Below are 15,987 nucleotides of genomic sequence, written 5' to 3' on the forward strand. Positions count from 1 at the left end.
TGTTGCCGAAAAAAGAGAACCTCAGCCCTCCCCTCTTTTGTCCCACTTTGAGTAAGCCTTTACAAATCAGCTGCTCACCAGGCTACATCTGCAGATACACTAAACAGAACTTTAAAACTCAACATTTTCCAGTGCAGTTGTCTCCACAACTACAATTTGTCAAGCGTTCGCGGTGATTTCTATGTTGTTGCGTTGTTGTGGAGCGGACTGTAGAGGTGCAAGCGGTGCCACTGCCTGCAAGGCGTCTGGCAGGTGGTGTGTGCTGCATGTAAACCACCAGATGTTTCTGAAACGAGCCACTGGAGGAGGAGGAGGAGGCAGGCGAGCTGCAACAGCAGGCAGAGTGGGCTGATTACCACGGGGGCTTGGATGCCATCAGGAGCCCTGGGCATAGACAGCAGATCTGGCACACACCTGGACTCCAAGACTGTCCCTTGAAAAAAATAAAGCAGATCCTATATACGCACACTGAGACAAGTTGACAGTGGTGCAGAATGCACAGACAGGTGCTATTCCCTCAAAGCAGGCTTTTGGATCTAACAATATTACTGGCAGGTGTTGATGCTATCAGAGTAGTCACAATTCAGGCTCAGTGCCATATAATGAGAGTGGTTTTTTTGGGTTTTTTTTATATTTTTCAGCAGGCGTGATGGAGGCGCACGCACACACGCACGCGCACACACTCGAACGGTCATATTTACTCTTTCAATTTTTGACCAGCTACCTTAGCCTTACTCGATGACGCCTGGGGACATCATGTTCTTTGTGTTTGATGTTCCCACCTTTGCTTGTCATGACTGACTGACTAAGTGACTCAGGGCTGGGGAAGTTATATGGTTACTATGACGACGGCCATTTGCCCAGCCTCTAACCCTGCTCGTTCACTCAGCAGAGGACAGCTCGAGTGCAGCACACCCATTTACTCTCTTAAATCTCATCATCTCGCTTCAGTTCCTCCCACCCGGGAACAGATTAATTAACACACACACACTGTGTCCTGACCCCGTCTTCTCACACAAACTCATTACCGCCTCAGACTTGCTCCCAGCCCTCCGACGTTTAGGATACATTGGTGAAACGTTGTGGGAGAACCCAGCGATGACTCACATCTGACAAGCAGAATAAAGCCCTTAACAAAGGATGATAATTGAAAGATGGGATTCGGGCCGGTAGCCATTGATAATGCAAATGAAAAAGGCTGAGCACCCTTATTGAATATCTTGTGAGTTTCCAGAGCTTACCGAGTCCTCGCAGATATAAAATTACCTCTCAGACGTGATCAATTTTTTTCACCACTGTATGTGTTGATAACGCTTTGGGCTTAGTGATGGACTTGGGGTGAGGATGGTTGGGGACATTAATGAGATGGTTGACACTTTGGGGGTTAATGAGGGGCTGGAGGGAGAAGGCTAAATGATTGGACTTCTGCTTGAATGAGCATTATAGTGGCTGCTGGAGAGCAATGTAGAAGGAGCAGCTTTACTAAAGCCAATTATTTAGAATGAAGAACACAAACCTCCTCTCAGTTGTATTTTTCTGCAATAATAAAGAGGAGATTAGATGTGTTATCCATTGTTCTTTTGTCTTGACTTTCCTTGAGGGTTGGGTAGTTACAGACGCCGATGCGCCTCGATGCTCCTAAAACAAAGTCAGCAGTGAAGGGGGAAGGAAGGAGGCGGACAGGACAGGGATAGGATAGGAGGACAATGAGTCCCCCCACTCCTCCACTCCACAGATCTCCCATCAGCTCTTGTCATCCCTCTAATGAATATCAGTTAAATTGCTCTGTGGATCTGAGGAGTTTGGATGTCAATGTGATTTGTGTGAGTGTGGCGGATGGAGGGGCCCAGACTAATGAAAGGCGAGCCTAGCCTGACAGAGTGATGAGCATCAAGACCATCAGACCAATCACACAAGAGTGGCTGACAGTGCCAGCAGACAGACAGCTGAGAAGGAGAAACTATGTATTTAGGAAAACAAAATGGCTGCCAAAATAGTGGTGGATGTCTTTAGAGCACAGTGATATAGATCACTCCTGTCTCAGTGTGCATGAACAGTTAAGCTGATCCAGGCCACAATGTTATGTGCCAATATGTGTTTCTGGAAATTCGTAAATTGCAATTTCTGTAGGGAAAAAAAGCCGGCCTTCTTCACTTTAATCAGAGAAAATGTTAAAATATCAACAGGTCATGGAGATAAAATTATTAAAAGGACAAAAAAATAGTTTTTGTCTAGGTTTGTCTTGGCCTGACATCATGTGTGATGTTGCTGGCTACAATCAGCTCCCCACCCCATCATCTCCTTGCGTGATGAGACGGAAGACAATGTACGAAGTGTTGCCAATTCAAATAGCCTCCATACCAAAGATGATACAATGTCTTCTGACAGCAGCACAGGAGTCATGGGTTGAGTTGGCTTCACCTTGGACCCCTAATCCGTGTCGCTAATGTATGGGAGGAGTCGCACGCGTCTATGACAAGCGATATAGAGGTCATGGCCCGCCAACATTTGTGCAAAAAGGAACTGTTTTCATATTAAGAAAGTCGCAGTGTATAACAGGTTTGAGTTATCCACAAAATGCCACGATTATGAACAGAAGCGGTACAGAGATTGGAAAGCAGACAACATTCAAAGAGACAAAGAGGTGAGTTTAAGGTGTCTGGATTCCCAAATGTGCCTTCTTTAGCGGGTGCAAGTTTTCATGCCGCTGTGTTGCAGTGCTCTGGCATTGCCTGAGATAGCTGTCAGAGGTATTTTGGTGTGATATCTGACAGATTTGCTAAAGACACTCGTCTCAGGGCAGTACTCTATATATTGTTAGTTTAATGCACAATGACATGACCAATTATAGCGAGCTCCATGCTCAAATAGCATGTCAAAACCTGTGTATCAATCCATTAGATCCTGTCTCCCATCACATTAAGTGGTACCTTTAGCTATCTGTTCAGCATGTAAAGAAAAATGCTGACTGAATGGAAAATCTGCCAGTGCTGCTCACAGAACTGATGTGTTTTGGAGAAAGTCTCTCTCTCTCTCTCTCTCTCTCTCTCTCTCGCTCCTTCTTTGTCTCTCCTTCCCTCTCTTTGCTGCTCTCTCGCTCACTTGCTCATCCAAGCCACGGAGCTCAAAATGCATAAACAATACATCTAGATAATGGCCCGCATTGTTTACTTAGCTCTGAAAATGTATTTGTGCAAAACTCTAAAATGCATTTAGGAGGAATCATTCACTGGGTGTAAAGCCTTGTTGACATTGGGGTGCTCTCAAAAGCAGGGGAAGTGTCATAACAACATCATATATCACTGTATCAATTGGAATAAGAGGGTATGATGTGCACTAGTTGTAACAAACCAGCGGATTCCACCAGTAGCTGCTTTGCCTCTCCCAGTATTTCTGCATCAACCTGCTTCGTTGGCCACGACAGTGGGTGGGAGGAGGTATATGATTTAGTGCAGTTGGTCCTAACGACCTCTCTGTCCTTGTGACGAGGACACTCAGCCTCGGGGCTCTGGCATGGAGGATGTGCCTTGGACCGCCTGGCACCTCGCCTGGCACCACGCGTGGCAACACGTCCACACTCTGCCACCCTTCTGATGGATTGGCCTGTCTCTAGTGCCACCTTCATGAAATCACTTTTTGATTTGTTGTCATGTTTTGCTCCTTTTTTTCCTGCTACTTGGGTTTTTCACGGGTAAGAACACCCTCTGGTCAGGTATTACAAGAGTGATTAAATTAACCTTCAATAAATCAGCATAATAGAGCATTACCTGCGAGTGTGTGTGCGTGCCAGCCTGATGATATGAAGGTGTGCGATCAAGAGGTCAACGTCAAATGTCCATCCATGACTACTCTATGAAACACAGTTGCCCCGTGGCTGAAGATGCTCTTTCCGATGTGCCATTTCACAGGAAACACATCAATAAGGCGCGATTACAAGGCTGACAAAATTAATCTCAACTGTCATTTCACAGAGCTCGGGTTTGAGAGTGCTCTGATCAAGTTACATTAGTGGAAAGCTACTGGATGATTTGGAGTGGAATCAAAATCCATTTGACTTCCCTTCTGTTTGGCAAAGGCATATCATTATCTAGAATCATTTCTTATCAGATATAAATGACATTTATGAGTGCATTACATTCCAGGCTTCAGGATTTAAAGTTAACCTATCATGATATACTTTATCTTCTGTCACATGTACAGTGCTGTGCAAAAGTCTCAAGTCACTGTTCATTTCTTTATCTTTTGCTTCCTTGGTGCAAGGTTTCTTTTGAATTTTTGAAAGTGGTCTTGATCAGTAGTTCCCAAGACTATTCCCAAGTTTTTTTCTTTTTCTTTTGGACATTGTAAGTCCAGTTATTGTACCTAACTATTTTCATTTTTTCTGAACCACTTAATGCTGACCTATGAATTATTCAAGCATAAAAAGGGATAACGATAACTCATCCCTAACTCAAGGGATAAACCAGTGTTGTGTCTGCACAAAACAGACAACTTATCAACAAACCAGTTTCAATTGTATCTTTAGGTACTAAGTCACTAGTAGCTGTTACAAAAGCACATCATTTGTTCCCTCTTCTTTAGTTGAATCTATTACAAAGATAATACCGTTTGATAGGCATAAAACAATATATTTTCACCAAGAAGATCATTCCCAAATAGCCAATAACTTCAAACTTAGCATTTCTCAGCATGCTGTGCAGTGTTTCCCTATAAAAGTTGAGGAAATTGGACATGTAGGGGACCAAAAAAAAAACTGGCAAGCCTGAAAAATTATCTACACGAGATAAACAGTATCTGAAAGTCATATCCTGAAGAAAGAGGAAAAAAATCCAGCAAAGACCTGACATGGGACCTAAGAGATGCATCTGGCCTTTCAGCTGATCTATCTACTGTTTTAATAAAGCCTAATCAGAAACAGTCTCGGTGCCCGTGTGGCTGTCAAAAAGCCAGTCTTAAGGAAGTGAGGAAAAGGTGAATATTGCTGGACTGAAAATCTGTAGCTAACAGGTCTTGTGGAGTGATGAATCCAACTTTGAAGTTTTGTTTCCAATCCAGTGTTGGAGGTCACGAGACAGGTACAAAAGTATTAGGTACAGCCAGTCTCTGTCATGGTTTGTGGCTGTGTTGGGGATCTTAACAACACTGATACAATTATGAATGCAGAAAAGTATCATCAGATCTTGATCCACCATGCAAAATTATCTGGAGTTTGGGGTCAAAAGGTAGCCAACATTCAAGAAGATGTTGCAGATTTTTCACAATGTTTCGAACAAATTATAAAGAAATGAAGAGCGACTCAAGACTTTTGCACATTATAATGTTGGATACAGTGTTGGGGAGTAACGGAATACATGTACCAGCTTTACATATTTAAAATACAAAATATGAGTAACTGTATTCTGTTACAGTTACCGTTTAAAAAGGTGGTATTCAGAATACAGTTACATTGTTGAAATAAATGGATTACACAGAGGTCTTTTCCTTTTCACACAGGCTCTAATGCCTGTGTCTCAATCTCGCGGCCCATGTCACCTCTACTTGCGGTCCGCATAATTACGTGAAGAAATTTTTTTTTTTAATTATTATTCAAAAAATGATTTAATATAAAGGCAATAGGCAGAGTGTTACAGGCATCGCCCTAAAGAATGTAGCATCATGGGCAGTGTAGTCTGTGCTGCAGGGAGAATGGACTGCCATACCCTGCCTCCTGCTCATATGTGTCTGTGAGCGCGAGGGAGGGAGAAAAAGTCCAAAGTATGAGGTGCTACCGACGAGAAACGGGAGCTGGAAGCATGTAAATATAATAATAACCACTGCAGCCAAAAAGAGTGCCCGACAAGCCCGGTTGTAAGTAAGCTATTAAGACTCGACTGTACACCGTGTTCGTGTTTTCCTCCGAAACAATAAGCTCCGTTGGAGCAGCCTTTCAACGCCTCTCTCTGTCTCTCGCTAGCAAAGTTGACCCAGACAACAAAGTAAAGCTAGTTTTCGGCTACAACCCCGACATGAACCCGACATATTAGCCAGAGGTCCCTTTATACGGCTCGGAGCCGTGGACCTGTTTTATAAATGCGCGGAATAGTTTTCTATACGAGATCGCTGCAAAAAGTGCAGCCTTACCTAATGTCCCCCTACTGTTAGTCATTTTATATTAAGATTTAAAAATGTAGTTGGCATTGGTATGGCGAGTAACCTTAAGTAATAGTAATAAATCACACAATAATACATTCATGTAGTTGTAAAAAGCCTGACAGTATATTAAGTAATCCAAAGTATTCAGAATACATTACTCTCATTGAGTAACGTAACAGAATACAATACAAAATGCATTTTGGGGCATGTATTCTGTAATCTGTAGTGGAATACATTTTAAGAGTAACCTTCCCAACACTGGTTGGATAATAACATTTAGGTATTCGCATGTGTCAAGTAATCTTAGTGAGCCCCAAGCTAGATGTTAGGCAGATTTTACCCTCTTACATCTGTATGATGTACGAAAGGGGGGGTCTGTAATGCAATCATCTCAGGTGGATATTATGGCTTTAAGCGCAGCAGCCGCACAGTGACATGCACTGGGGTACACGTCACTTGAGGTTTTCAAGGGTGATAAGGATGTGTTCCAATTGTTTTATCTTACCTAAAGAACAAAGAACATGGCACTTCACAGAAGACTCCTTTTCTCAACAGACCCCAGTAAATGTACCTGCTCCATAAAAACACATTTGGGTCAGAAGTGATTGGTGCAAGTGACATTATAAATGTTTGTCTTGTATTGACTGACTATATGATTTGTAACTACTGGTAACATTGTGACTAAGCTGCTCTTTAACATTCTACTAAAGTCTATAATTTTTTGTTGTTGTTTTTTGTTTTGTTTTAATTAATAAAAGCAGTAATAAGCAATTGTGCTGGGAGACTTTAGCAGTTTACCAACAGCAGAATAATATTTTATTCAGCTACATTATTCTACAATGTCTGGATCCCTTCATTTCCTTATGTCTCATGGGGAAAATTTGAAATAGGTGCAGCTTTTATTTAGACATATTCAAACATAGATGGAACTAGACTAAATAAGGCAAAACGGAGTATGGGTATGTTTTTACTGCTTTAAGCTATGTGTTTGACACCATTGCTGAAGCTGTTGCCAGTCAAACGCTTTCCAGATGGTACTGCATGCAAATCTGATGGTACTTTTTTGCGTTCATGATTCCATCAGTTTTGACAAGATCCCCAACAGTGCTAGCTGAAATTCAGCCCAAACCATGACAGAGCCTTCACCGTGTTTTACAGTGATTTGAACCAAACATTTAAAACTTGGATTCGTCTCTCCTCCTTTTCATAAGATGTCACCGATCTCGGCCTTTCCCTTCCTAAAGATTGGCTTTTTGACGGCTGCACGTCCACTGAGACTGTTTCTGATGAGGCTTCATTAGAACTATTAATGGAGCAACTGAATGGTCAGATGCATCTATTAGATTCCAGGTTTTTGCCAGATGTTTTCTTAATTCTTAAAGGCATGACTTTAAGCTATTGTTCATCTTCTGTAGAAGCCAAGATGTCAAGTTTTCAGTTAATCTACTGAAAACTTGACATCTTGGCTTCTACAGAAGGCATAATTTTTTTTTAGTTGATTACAAAAATGTGATTGCATTTTGGTAATCAACCTAAAATTTTATGCCTTCCAAACTAGGTTAATGAAAAAAAGAAAAACTATTCTGTAAATAGTCAGGTACAAGGACTGGAAGCATTCAGAAATCCCCGAAAACTCCTGCTCAAGACAACTTTAAAAAAATACCAGGAAGTTTGTCTCCTTTGAAGCAAAATGTTAAAAGAATAAGGGCAACTCAGGACTTTTGCACAGCACTGTACAAATCACAGTGGGTTAACTTTTAAATCCAGGAGCCTGGATTGTAACACACTCATAAATGTCATTTGTAGCAGCCATTTTGACATGAAATTGTAGGTAAACACAAATGTCACTCACGATATTAATTAAGGCTCTGCACCTAAATATTACTGAACCCTAATTAATGTGACACCTCCTCTTAAGTATGATTTCATTTATTTCATGTCAAAATGACTGCTGTTATTTTTTTTTGTTGTACAGTTTAATATTTAAAATAATACTCAACACTACAATACTGTTGTTAAAACTGCATATGGCAGTAGTGCCGTTTGGTGTTGTATTTTCAGCATGTAAAAATGTCATGTTTAATGGGATTTGTTTTTAACTAAATGTCACTGTCCATATTTTAGATTAAGACAAGTGAGGAAGTGATGCTTAAAGGAAAAGGCAGCTTAACAGACTGCTATGTGCATATGGATCTTTAAAAAAAAAAACCAAATATTAGGCTGTGTGTTTTTCTAGAAAGCAATATTCTGGAACAAAAAGAAGTCATTCAGCAGTCATTGTCATCAAAACAGAAATAAACTAAACCTCGGGTAACTAATTTCTTCCTTTGTCGCTGTCTTCCTTGTCCTTCATGAGCAAATCTTGACGGCTCTGTCCAGAGTAGGAAGGCAAACTCGGGACATCTGCTTCTCTGCTTCACGAAGACGTGGCAGAGATTTTGACACGGGGTATCAGGGTAATCTGACAAGACAAGCTTCATGTTTTATCGGAGCGTTCAAAAAATGTGCCGCCGTCGCTCTTGCTTGTGTCTTCCGTACATCATTCTGTCTTCTTCTTGACTGTGACGCGACACGTAGGTGGCATTGAAACGGAATGTCCTGGAAAACCGAAGAAAGAGGGGAGAAAAGGAAAGAGAGGGAAAAAGCGGGAGAGAGAAAAAGAAAGAGGAGTCAGACCCATGACCTCTTCGGCCGCACGATGTGTCTGGAGCTGGCAGGGGACGCAATTGAGAGTGACACTCCTGGTTGGAGCTGCCAAACTGCCACTTCCTGTCCTCTTTATTCACACATAGCAGGAGTTTAAGCTGGATGTTTGAAGAACGGAGAACAGACATGTGTCTCCTTGTACAGCCATCGCTTCTGACTGTCATTATTGTGGTACACAACCACTCCATCAAAGCCACGGTCTGACACGCATCTGCCAAACAAGGATGAAAAAGTAGGGGAAATGATGGGAAAGCAGTATAATGGGTCAAGATTCTCAACTGCGTGTGAGAGAGAGGGTGTTTTTCTTATAATTGACTGAAACGTGAAACTTTTGTTGGCATCACTGTTCCTTTTTCTTCAACTCTTTTCCTTTTGTTCAACGCCTCCTCTGCTCTATCATTGGATTTGGGAATCCTCGGTGGCTCAGCGCGATCAAATTGCTGCAGAATTGGAGAAATTGGACTCATAATTTTGATGTTTTGTGTTGAATAACCCTTTAACTTTGTTAGGATCAAGTTTGTCACTCTTTCTCTTGTGCTCTCTCCTTTAATGGCTTTGTTTTTCTCCTTCCTAGCATCCCTAATAATGCTTGCGCCTGAGATGGGTCACTTTCACCAATACAAATAAGATTCAAAGCCATGTGTCCAGCTGCAGGTTTTCATTGAATTCTGTCCCCTTAGGTCAAGTTTGTTTTATTTCTCTGATATTCTTTCCTGCCTTTGTCTTACCACTATATACATCTCTGTTTCTGCCCTTTTCTCTTTTTCCTGTCTCTCTCCGCACAGACACACACTATCTCGCTCGCATACACGCACACATTATCCTTGGGCTATTACCAGGATAAGTCAATTTGATCCATCCAAGGCAGTGGATGTCATTTTATTCATATATTTTCAAGCCTAGTGACTTTATTAAAGGCTACTGCTTCAATCTATCCTGAATGGATGAATGCACCCACTGATGAAACACAGGAAAAAATGAGGCCCACACAGCCTGAAATGACCACAGCCAATCAGCCTGTCATTTTCAAACATGTTCGAGAATTCTGTGTTTTATATGCAATCGAAAACAGCTTGGTGATTTTGAAGCTTTTGGCACAATGTTTTCTATTCATCTGTGAGTGAAGAGACAGAGATTTGCCTGCCCGCCTTCCAATGACAAAAGAATGGCTGTTGAGACTTCCAGCTTGGGGGAAAAAATGAGATGTTACAGTCAGTGGAGGCACAGAGCAGAGAAAGTTGGAGATGAGACAAAAATGTGTCTATTCATGCCAACTGGTGTCCTGACCCTCCTCCAGGCAGCCATTGCCTTCTGTCAGGAGAGGGAATTAAAGGGCCATTCACATGACATGGAGACTTCCACTTCTTTTTGGCAGGCCTTGCAACTTCTGCTCGTATGCTTTCCTCTCTGATACCTCGTAGGTTCTGGAAAAGGAGACCTCTTAAATTAGGATTTATTCATAAAGAAAGAGATCCTGTCTCTTTAAGGTCAACAAGGAGATACCAGAGCCCACAGAGCCAACTAGTCTACCAGAGTAGAGAGGAAGGTCATGTAGAGTTCAGAGCGAGAGCACTGACTTATGGCTGTAGAGGGACTCTAATGTTGGCTGCTGGACCTCAAAGACCAGCCTTCACTGGCTGTAAACAGGTTGTTTCAAGCTGAGACTGGACCAAGGACATCAAAAACTGGACTTTAGTCACAGTGCACTGAGAATGCCATTAACTGCTCTTTCCCTGCTGAGACAGCAGCTTGAAAAAATTAGTTGACATCCCAGCAATCAGTAGGCTTGTTAACTATAAAATATATATAAATATGAAAAATGTGACCAGATGATCCAGATCTGTGTCTGAAAGGTTAGCAAAATATTGCAATCACTGCAATACAATTGCATTTCATATGAAAGAAAATTATAGTCTTGGTGAATACAATCCTCAACACTGTATTCACCGGCTCAGCTGTAGAGATTTGGGAACGTGGACTCGTACAAGATCAAAGGAGCAAAATAAAAGCTCCCTAAAGTTTTCCAAAGATCTTATATTCAACAGAAATCTTTCTGTAAACACACAGAGTTGTTCAATTGGCTCTAGTGAAATATATAAAACATATCTTTGATGCTTTTTAAGAGACTGCTCAAAGATTCCTGTAAACAACCAAAATTATGTCAGGTCAACTACACCCTTGTCACATAATAGTGGTAAATCATAGCCTTAAACAGCCATCAACATTAGAGCTTACTGGAAGAGGTCAGGGTCATTGGGAAATCATAAACTTTAAAGCTTTAAAAGGTACAGCACTTATTGTTTGCAGCTGCTTGTCGTGGGCCTTTGAGCCTTTTTACATTTAGAATATTCATTTACATTGATGTAAATGCTAGAAACTGGGATTGGACTCAAAAAGCAGAATAATGTGCCCTTTAAAAAAAACAACACGTGTAATAAATAAATAAATAAATAAATAAATTTTTATTTATATAGCACCTTTCAAGACAGAATCACAAAGTGCTGCACATAAGATTACAAGTCATAAAAAGATTTAAAAAGAGAAAATAAAACAGGCATAAAATTAACCAAAAGCAGTTTTAAAAAGATAAGTTTTGAGTTGTTTTTTAAAAACAGCTACTGAGTCCACAGTTCTTAATGCTTGGGGGAGAGAGTTCCACAGTCTGGGGGCCACAGTAGCAAAAGCTCTATCACCCTTAGTCCTCCTCTTAGTGTTTTTTATAGCAAGTAAGCCCTGATCAGATGACCTCAAAGACCTGCTAGGGACATCGGGCTGTAGCAGATCAAAGATGTAGGCAGGTGCCAGTCCGTGCTCAGCTCTGTAGGTCAAGACCAGGATCTTAAAATTAACTCTAAATTTAACAGGAAGCCAGTGTAACTGAGATAATAACGGTGTCACATGTGAGTACTTGGAGGATTTTGTCAAAAGCCTAGCTGCAGCGTTTTGCACAACCTGCAGACGATCCAGAGAACCTTTGCTTAGAATTACAATAATCCAAGCGTGACGAAATAAATGCATGTATAGCAATCTCAAGTTCAGAGCGAGATAAAATCGGGCTTAGCTTAGCCACATTTCTTAAGTGTACTACTGATACTACAGAAAAAGTTAAAAACATTTGGTAACAGAGAACAGCTACAGTGACAGAGAGCCAATCACTGTGGTGGAGCAACCTGGTGCAACTGTATAAAACGTGAAAGGGTTGATTACCGACCGCAACTCAAATGGAATTTGGATAGACAGTCACTATTTTTTAAAATAATAAATACCTAAAACCTTTTCAAGATATCAAGAACTACCAGCTGATTAACGTCTCAGTGCTACAAGAGAGTGAACCGAGAAGCTCAGCACCATCCAAAAAACATTAAGACCCGAACGAGAACACAGCGCGCATAAAGAGTTAGACAGCACAGAGATTTTGCATCCACAAGGTGACCCGGACGCTTTGACAACATCCCATAGCCTCACTGCTTTCTCTTTGACTTAGCTACACCAAACAATAAACTAGAGCCTCCCACCACTGTACGAAAGAGAGATATGTGCGAGTGCATGTGTGTGACAGTTACAAAATCTAAATTCATCCCCTATTGCCTCCGAAATCCTCCTGCATCTCTCCGCCGCCCCTTCCACCCTCCTCAACTATCAGAGCTGTATCGTTTTGCAAACCTCTGCGGTGATGTTGTCAGGCTTCTTTCTGTGAAGTGGCCCCAGCTATAAAACAACAGTGACGTGAGTGATTGATCCAGCAATGAGGATGGCAATACTCCTCTGCATCAATATGAAGGCAGCCTGCGGGACTGGAGCCCTTTCAGACAGCTCTCTGTTTCTCCTCAGAGGAAAAATCCATACACAATTGATGGCAGTTCAAAGAGAGGCTTTATTGTGGGATATCAAATAAAACATCAGAGAACACAGAGAACGGCAGAGAGAGAGATAGAATGAAAGAGTGCATGTGAGTGAGTGAGAGAGTATGGGTGTGAAAGAGGGGGAGACAGAGAGAGCGATCTGCATTTTGCTTTATCTCCTTTTTGCACCTGAATGGTAATGAACTGGCTTAGATGAGACTGAGAGACTTCATCGTTTCCAGAGGACTTGCAAACAGCATGTGGATGTCAACAGTATCTATGGCACAATTACACTATATGATGCTACACAAAAATGGTATGCAGATACAGAGACCAGGTGACTGTGTAGGAATGAAGACAACCTAGATAGGCCGGTAAAAGTGTTAAGTATTTATAGGGTTATTTCAGGGTATAGCAAAAGAGTGGAAGTAAGAACGAGAGATATCAGTCGTTTCCTGTCTGTTCTCTGCAGCCTGGCCTCCAGCAAACCCTGTTATGATTTCATCAGCACTGCTTCTAATCCACTTACTTAATGAAATACATAATTAACACAGCTTAATTGTGGTAGGGACAGCTTTGACTGAAATCATTTCCTGTGGCCACTGTGTGCTGTAATTGAATGTGTTCTTCACACCCGATCGAGACCTTTGGATTGAAGCAGAAGACGTTTGTTGGTTTTCCTTTAATTAGTTCTTTTGTTTGGTGAAATAGGAATCCTTCTGGCTTCATTTCTGTCACTGGCATCTATTTGTGTGTTTGCTGCCAGCTCGTACTTTAATGTATATTATGCATTATTTTTAAAAAGCGAAATTGCACCGGTAAATCAACTATGGAATGTTACTCCGTTAATGTTGCTTCATTATCTTCAGAAACAACTTGCGTTTTAAATTGCAGATAACGACATAAATTGTGTTTTGTATATTAAATTATATATATGGACAAAAATGATTGAATTTATTCAAGAACCCGTTTCAATTATAATAAAAAGCCCAGATTAAACCATCAAAACAAGCTAATATCTTTACTCATAACTGGTCGAGTTTCATAAGACATGCTTTTGTTTTGATTTCCTCTCACTCTCCTGCTTTCTCTCTCACTCCCGCCATCTTCTCTCTCTGTTGCACTTTGGTCATGATTGATCGATGTGTCAGGTATGATGGGGCATCATGGTGTTAGAGCGGGTTTTGCAGCTCAGTCATGTGACCACAGCAGATGGCACAGCTGAGTATTAAAGTGGGTTCACCTGCTGTTTGCTCTCCTGCTTCCTGCTTTACTGCTATCAAATACCACCAAGGGAGAGCGAAGGAGTGAGGCAAGGAGCTGGGAGGGAGGGAGGTGAAATAAGAGTTGCCAGCTAGGACGGGAGGGAGGGAGTGCAGGTTTTAGAACGACAGCGCAGGAGAGCAGACAAATGGGAGGAGAGATAAAAACAGGGAGATGAGATGAAGGGATTATGAGTTAGGATGAGGGAAATATGTGCAATTGTGCACACGGAAAGCGTGCAAAAATGAATCCTCTGCATTTGTTCATTTATATCTTTCTCTTAATTTTCTTCTGTGTTGTTTCCGTTTTGCTCTCTCCCTCTCTCTCCCTCTCTCTCTTCGTCATAAGGCTGAAATCATAAGCTCATAATGATGGGATGTGGTCTAGGATCCATTTAACACCCGTTCCAGACCAGCGGATGAGTACAGATAGAGGGGCTTAAGAGGCGCACAAAGTAACTATGACTGATTGCTGAGACTGGTGACTCCAAGGGACATCCTCTATGTAATTCTCTTAGTGTAGCATAATATCATTTATCCCACAAATAGGCATATGACCCCGCAGTACCCGTGTCACTCAGAGTTCAAGACTCTGGGAGTGCACTCGAAGGACAGGACACACTCATAATTATATACAATCGGGTTAGCGCACACACATAAACATACATTATAGTTTATCCACATGCCTGCGCTCTGCACTAATGGCGCTGAATAAACACAAGCACACACGGTTACAGATAAGAAACATCATTCACACATACAGTAGACACACATGCTCATTACATATGCATAACCAGCATAAAGCGCTGAGGGCACTGCTGACTAATAGAAGCACTCTATGAGGCCCGCAAACATAAGCGTGTTATCAGTGATGAATTCCACCACACCTACCCACCTTGACAGCAGTCCAACCGACAGCCTCCTCGGCTGCTATCTGCCCTCTACAGCCCTGCTCCTGGGCTGTTTGAGAATGAGTGGCAGGTGTGTGTAAATGCTGGTGCCGATATGTCACAGGCACCAATCTGCAGTCCCCGGGGATTCTACTGGGAGTTCAGCCTGAGTATCACACCGCGGAGAAAACAATTTCTGCTGCCAATACTCCCGCGCAGATGAGGAATGTTTTAATATTTGCTGCTGCTTTATGGCTGCTGCTGTGACAGTGATGGAGAAAATGTCAGCTTTTTCCACCCTTAAATGCCACTCTTTGTCTCAGTCTGTTTCTTTTCATTGATCTCTGCCTCTGCCTCGGAATCAATAAGGTCCACCAAACAGTCGCTTGTCTGAGAATGCATTGCCGTTTTCCCCTTCTCAAACCTTTCAGCAATGCAGAATTTCGCACTTTACTTTCTTTGCCTAATTAGTTATCCGATACGAGCCTGGCTTGTGTAAGGCAACATGTACAAAAGGAGAAATAGCGTTGTAATTCCACAGCTGATTTAGTTGTCAGTCACTGGAAAGTCGTGCCCCCCCATCCACCCTCCCTGTCGAGAGAATGTGAGTATGCTCACTTTACTTTCTTTGGCAGAGTTGTAGTGTTGTGTGTTTTGTCTAACTGCAGCAACATTTGGACCAATAATAGCAGCACAAAGAAGACAACAATGCCTCACTTCTTCCCTCCAGCTACTCCAGGGCTCAGCAGAGGCTTGTCAATAGTAACTGACCCAAACTTGCACCCTCATGGGGTGAAGGGTAATTCAGTCAGTGTTGTCACTCAGTTGCAGTCCCTCTTCTGCTCTCCCCTCTGGTGCAGCCACAAAGATAGAAGAACAAAGGAAAAAGAGCACTAATAGTTTAAGGCTCGACCAGGATAGTGAATGTTTTCCATCGGCTGTGGCCTGTAGGAAAAGATGGGTGCTGGGCCCAGTGTCAATCTCAATCAGGTTCTGTGATGTCAGGAAAATATACTCACACTTCCTTAACATCACACATTTCATTCAATGGATGAAAGTTTAAGATTAACACAGGGATAACAATGGGTCTATTTAGCCAAATCACTGATTCTGGGGTCATTCGGGGGGCGTCGGGCAGCGCGATGATATAATGTA

General features: G+C 42.0%; 1 long non-coding RNA gene across 1 annotated transcript in view; it reads left to right on the forward strand.

Annotated features, from left to right (window-relative positions):
* Positions 1-5,686: 5,686 nt before the first annotated feature.
* LOC309710741 overlaps positions 5,687-15,987 on the forward strand; it is a 28,130-nt gene continuing 17,829 nt past the window's right edge. The window contains exon 1 of the long non-coding RNA XR_014277789.1: positions 5,687-5,847. This is a non-coding gene — a long non-coding RNA (uncharacterized lncRNA). The remainder of the gene's footprint in view (positions 5,848-15,987) is intronic.

The sequence above is a fragment of the Aulonocara stuartgranti genome (assembly GCF_965226115.1).
Source record: "Aulonocara stuartgranti genome assembly, chromosome: 7".
Classification (NCBI taxonomy): domain Eukaryota; kingdom Metazoa; phylum Chordata; class Actinopteri; order Cichliformes; family Cichlidae; genus Aulonocara; species Aulonocara stuartgranti.